General features: G+C 50.1%; 1 pseudogene; it reads left to right on the top strand.

The window, feature by feature from the left end:
* Positions 1-2,516: 2,516 nt before the first annotated feature.
* Positions 2,517-4,233, top strand: LOC111141532 (annotated as a pseudogene).
* The last annotated feature ends 568 nt before the right edge of the window (positions 4,234-4,801 follow it).

Raw genomic sequence — 4,801 nt, 5'->3', positions numbered from 1 at the left:
AGCCCTCACCACTATCCAGTGGCAGACGGTCTCTCCTCTGCTGTCCTGCCCACTGATCCCTTGTGGTGTAATTCAGTACTCTTCTATCTCCTTTGCTCAGCTGTGGGTGAATTCTTTCACCATGGTACCATCGGCTTCCACCTGCTTATCACCCCACATTTGGGGGCCACCATCTGATCAAGAGAAACCCCATTTAGACACCATAACTTATTGCTGAGCCACAGAACAAACTCCTGGGAATATAGACGTTCTGCTAAGTGTAAGAAGGTTCAACAGGTCATGGCCTGTTCGATCCCACTCATAGAACACCCTCAAAAAGGCAAAATTTATAGGGACAGGAAACACATCCGTTGTTGCGAAGGGCTGAAGGTGGATCACAGGATCAACTCCAAAGGGTGCATGAGAATTTCAAGAGGGGGATGGAACGGTTCTCTCTCTTGGTTGAGGTGGTGGTTGGGGGGCTGCACGCCTTTGTGACAACTCAGAACCGCACACTAAATTGGGTGACTTTTACAGACCATGTACACACAGTCTGTCCTATTTAGGACCTTATGTTCTCATGGAGAAGCATCTTCATGAACTGGCACTGACCATTCTCAGTGATCATTATGAAGAGAGTGCCAAGGGCAGGGCAACAGGGGAGGGGCTCCCAACTGGGAGAGAGAATCTTATGTCCTCAGGGATCCTACTGAAAGGGGAATAATGCTTAGTGCTTTACCTGGATGATTGTACATCTTCATGATAAGCTAAGTGAGATAATAGGCTTTCTTTTAAAATATCTTTATTTTTATCAAAATGATACATGCAGATAAACTCAAGAGTCACATAATCTCACAAAACTTGTGACAAACAGCTTACCAAGCCTCACCCTTCCATGCCCTCCCTCCCATTAGTTATGTGTCACGTTTTCTTATATTAATTCATTTATTTTAGACAGAGAGTATGAGTGAGGGGAGAGGCAGAAGGAGAGGGAGAAGCAGACTTCCCACTGAGCATGGAACCCAATGCAGGGCTCCATCCCGGGACTCCAGGACCATGACCTGAGCCGAAATCAAGAGTCAGATGTTCAACGGACTGAGCCACCCAGGCAGCCCATTTTTTAAAAAGCTGTATTTATTTATTTTTTTCATTTAAAAGAGAGAGTTCTGTGACAATTTGGTGAGATCGGGACTCTTAGTTACCTTATTATGACTCTGTGGACCCTCGTCACAGCTGAACTAGGTCATAAACCAAACTACTTTTCCTTTCTGGCACAACTTTTTTTTTTTTTTTTGTCATGAAAAATTGTCAGGTTTTATGTTTGCTTGGTTTTCTACGTACGTATCACTTTTCAACCATAAACTCTTTATTGTGTTGTCAAAACCTCCTCCCCATGTTCGTATGTGCCAAGTGTGCTGTTAACTTCACCTTTCAGAAGATGAATTTCCTGGAGCCCTGGGGCGCTTTCCGGTCTGAACTGGCCGCCGTGCCTCTGGCACTCTGCTGTCACTGTCAGACCTTCTGTCACCGCATTGTGGTGGCTCCCTTAATGTTCCCCCTGCATTCTGGCTTCTCTATCCCCTGCATTTTTTTTTTCTTGGTCACACCTTAATGGGCTTCCTTTTGATTTTTGGAAATGTTCCACTCGAACTTCTTGCCACATAGCCAATGCTCAGTTAACGAGAACCTTCGTTATAATTATGAAAGCACAGTGGGGGTAACTTGGGGTGTGGGAAAACTTTCTGAGCACATCAAACAGCACTCCTTGCACTCCTTGCTTATCCGGCCATCCAGCTGACTGCTGGGAAGAGTCCCATCGGTTCATTTCAAAGAAACGGGCTCAGATGTGGCTTCGCATTCACTTCACCTCCACCCGTCACTAAGGGGTGTGTGTTCACTCTGTTCAATGCCCTTCCACCCCCTTTCTCTCTGATCCTGCTCAATGACCCAGGCAGGGAGCGCTACCCCCACCTCGCAGCTGGGAAGTTGGAGGCCCCAAGTGGTTTGGGTTGCTCTCCCCTATCACCAGTCATGCCATTCAGGCTCTTTGAGAAAGCCCTGTGGGATTGTCAGAGTGCCCAGAACTCTGGGTATTATGTGGACACAAGTCCAGTGTTGGCAGGCGAAGGCATCACCTGAAGTCTGGGAGAGGGAGTGACCCTGGGTAATTGGCAGCCAGTCCAGGAGTGTGGGAAGGTCAAGGCACACAGAGAGGCTCCTTTGTAATGACTTCCAGTTCTGGCCTGTACGTTCCCCTCCAGGACCCTCGCCAACTCCACCGCAAAGGCCCAAGGCAGGTGCTTCCAGAATGGTCTCCTAATGAGCCTACGGACACCTCCCCCTCCAAGTTCCATGCGTCCCTCCCCAGGCTCCTGCCATCAATACTCTGGGTGGTGGAGTTACTGTCCTCCCTTGAATTTCCGGCTTAGGACAGAACAGTGGGGAGGGCCCCGGGCACGTCAATAGGAACCACACCCTCCGTGGAAGGTATAAAGGGAAAGGCTGGCACTGGCCACCAACCCCCACCTGCTGTGACGATGAAACCTGGCAGCCTCCTCCCCTTCATGGTGCTCCTTGCCCTCCAAATCCTCACATCCTGGGCTGTGGAAGATGCTAGCAAAGGTGAGTTGGAGTCTCTCTGGACATACCAGGGTCCCTGATGGCTCAGTGTGGTGGTACCTTCTTCTTCTTAGTCCAGGAGCTGACCTTGAAGTCACCTTTCCCATGGTCTGGCCCATGGCCCCTAACTTCAGGCACCTCTCTGAGGACTTCAGCTAAGAGTTCCTGAGCATCCAGAAACCCACCTTTCCCCAGATGGACCCGATAATCCCAGCCCCTGTATCGCTTGTCATTGTCGCTCTGCAACTCCTTCTCTGGTCTTTGCTCCGTCACATTATTTGGGTCTCTGTTTCATTTTCCAAAATGTTCTCTTTTACTCTTACTGTTTCTTTTTTAATGGTCACTCTGTCTCAATTTACTTGCCAGTTGACCTGCAATCTGTCCTGATGAGTGTCCTCTCCTACTACCGAGGTCCCTCTCCACCTCCTTCACAGTGAACGGTGGGCCAGGAGCACCTGACCATGAGCTCTGTCCAACCCTGTACTGGAGCTGGCTTATACTGTTCACAACAGCTGAAGGTCACACTCTCAAGACTTTTGAGAGCCAGTGGACATCACGTTGGTAGCCTGGAATCAGCCACAGTGGCGATATTTACACCATGGAAATTGGCAAATGCCCAAAGGCTTCTCTAAAAATGTTTGCCAGCACCCCACCATCTATACCTTCTTTCTTGCATTGACTCCCTCTTGGTTGAGTGGCTGGCTGAGCCCAGCACCGCCCCACACCTGCCTTCAGCCTGGAACCCCAACAGCTCCCTTCCTTCCTTTGGGTCGGCTGCCCAAGTTCGGTTTTTCTCCCCTCCTGGGAAGCTGGTTCCTTGTCCAGGATTGTGGTTGTAACTCAGAATCAGCTTCCTCTTCCTCCCTTGTTCTCACCCTTAGAAAAAGCCAAGCACGGAGCCTGCCCCTTCACACCTCCTGTATGTGCCTTGTGTTTGAACCCCCTCAGTGCCAGAGCGACTGGCAGTGTCCAAAGGAGCAGAAATGCTGTCGTGAATATTGTGGCATCAAATGTGTGGATCCTGTAGACCCATCAAAGCCCGGTGAGGCAACACAGCCCGGGAAGAGGGGACCAGGGAGATTTTAGCTTAAGGACATATATCTTGGAGAAGTAGTGGGAGATCCCCAAAACTGGGCTGGAGGGTGGGGCCGAACCACGGCTGACTGACTCCTGTTCTCGGTGAGTCAGTCCATGAACTGGTGATCTAGTCAATGAGTTAGCCACTCATTCAGCTACTGAGTGTAGCTGTCTGTCTGTTGGACACTTATAACACTGGTTGGGGTCCCCTTAGTGGAACGTGCACTCCATCAGGACACACACTGGCCTCAGTTTGGTTGCAAGGTAGAGAGGAAGTGATTGGCATGTACGAGTTAGAGATGGGGTAGGAAGTGGGGTGCTGTCTAGGGGGCAAGCCTCTGAGTTGTGCTCCCATTCTCACCAGTTAAGGTCAATCCTGGGAAATGTCCAGTGGTCACTGACCAGTGCAAGAGGCCCAACCCCAGGGACTTTTGCCTGAATGATGGCCACTGCCTTCACAATCTCAAGTGCTGCAAGGGGGTGTGTGGGAATTCCTGTGTTGAGCCAGTGGTACAGAGCCACATCCCCAGTGTCCTGTCAGGGTGCCACGCTGTGTGAATGAGGAAGTTGCTTGGAATCTCCCTTTACACTACTTGTCCCCCCCCCCCCCAAGTAGATCCACTGTCCGTCAACACCATTCACCACCAGTTTCCTAAGCAAGTGTTTCCCAGGGTCAGGTGTGAATGACTGCTAGTGCTGGGCCCTGGGAGGAAAGGCTTCTTGGAATGAGCCAGAAGAAAGGAACCATGATATAAGAGGCGAGAATTTTATCTTTTCACATCACCTCTGCCTCTGACCCATGTGGGACTATGAGCAACTGACTGCACCTTCCTTAGCCTCAGTGTCCCCAGCTGTAAAATAGACACAAGTATATCCACCGAGATACTAAATGTAAAAGCAAAGTGCTGTGTGCATGGAGAGAGTGTTGCTGTGGTGATGGCCTTGATTGGCTAGGTTGTCTGGAACCACAGGAAACTCCAGTACTGTTTTGACTATTCTAGCCCCGTGTTCTCTCTCTTCTTATCCCAAGGGATGTAGGGCCCACTGACAGGGGACCCTCTGGCTGGGAGGAAAGTAAAGGTCCCTGGGATTGTTCCTCTGGTGAGGCTCTGTTTTATTTTCTTTC

Source organism: Enhydra lutris, unplaced genomic scaffold, assembly GCF_002288905.1.
Source record: "Enhydra lutris kenyoni isolate GAN:26980312 unplaced genomic scaffold, ASM228890v2 scaffoldscaffold6, whole genome shotgun sequence".
NCBI lineage: Eukaryota > Metazoa > Chordata > Mammalia > Carnivora > Mustelidae > Enhydra > Enhydra lutris.
Note: the sequence above shows the minus strand (reverse complement) of the source record. Positions and strands in the feature narration are given on the sequence as shown.